The sequence below is a fragment of the Lipotes vexillifer genome, unplaced genomic scaffold, assembly GCF_000442215.2.
Source record: "Lipotes vexillifer unplaced genomic scaffold, Lipotes_vexillifer_v1.1 scaffold543, whole genome shotgun sequence".
Classification (NCBI taxonomy): Eukaryota; Metazoa; Chordata; class Mammalia; order Artiodactyla; family Lipotidae; genus Lipotes; species Lipotes vexillifer.
In genome coordinates, this window is record NW_006799055.1 from 936,182 (window position 1) to 937,174 (window position 993).

The following is a 993-nucleotide window of genomic DNA, read 5'->3' on the forward strand; positions in this document are numbered from 1 at the left end:
GGGACGGGGCCTGTTGAGAGCGGGTCTTCATGCCGTTGCCGAGGGTTTTCTCTTCTGTGCGTGGGGTGGTGCTGCCAGGAATGGTGTTTGGTGGCGCCTCCGAAGTCAGTGGGCTTTCTGATCACACCCCTCCTTCCTGGCCCTGAGCTGGACACGCGCACAAGCACGTACACACAGAGACCTGCCAGACACACGGACGCAGACACACGGCCAAAAGTAACCGCCGGAAGTGCCCGACGGTTTCACATCCCAGCCCCTCCCGCACTCGGTTCCACGGCTTGGCTACGTTTTCCTGCAGAGTCACAAGTTCCACATTTCCAGTGACGCGCCCTCTGGGGATACCGTGTCTCTTTTTATCTGTGCACCAGCCCCCAAAGACCCACTTGTGATGGGGAAAGCGCCCCTTCCCGCTGCCCGTGGCCCCCTCCCTGCGTGTCCACGGCCTTGTGAAAACCCACGCGGGGTCCCCGGGACCTGTGCCAAAGAGTGAGGGGTGCGGGGTCTCCGGAGAGGCAGTGGGCCCCGAGCCACACCCCGCCCCGGGCGGGGATGGGGACCTTGGGCAGGAGCTCGAGCCTCCGCACGGCCCCCGGCTCACACCTCCTCTGCCCGACTTTGGGCCGGCTTTGCTTTTACAAACCCAGAGGGGCCGCGGGACGGAGCATCTTTCCAGGCCGACTTGGAGAAGCTGCTGAGTTTACACTGTCGTCAGGGTCACTTGCGTCTCCCCCACGCTGGGTTTTGTTCCGTTGACTCCGTGTCCATCAGGTGGTCGGCTTCCTGGTTCTGTGTAATTTGGACACCGCGGGCCTTGCCCTACCCTGTGTCCACAGGCGACCGCAGCACTGCGGAGGCTTCTGCCCACCCGGAGCCCCCGGGCCCGCGGCACTCCCTTCTCCACCTCTGTTCACACCTGGGAGGGGCGCGGGCCCAGCAGGAGCCGCGCGATGTGTTTGCTGTGCTTTGTGCATGGCGCCAGGGGGGCAGACGGCG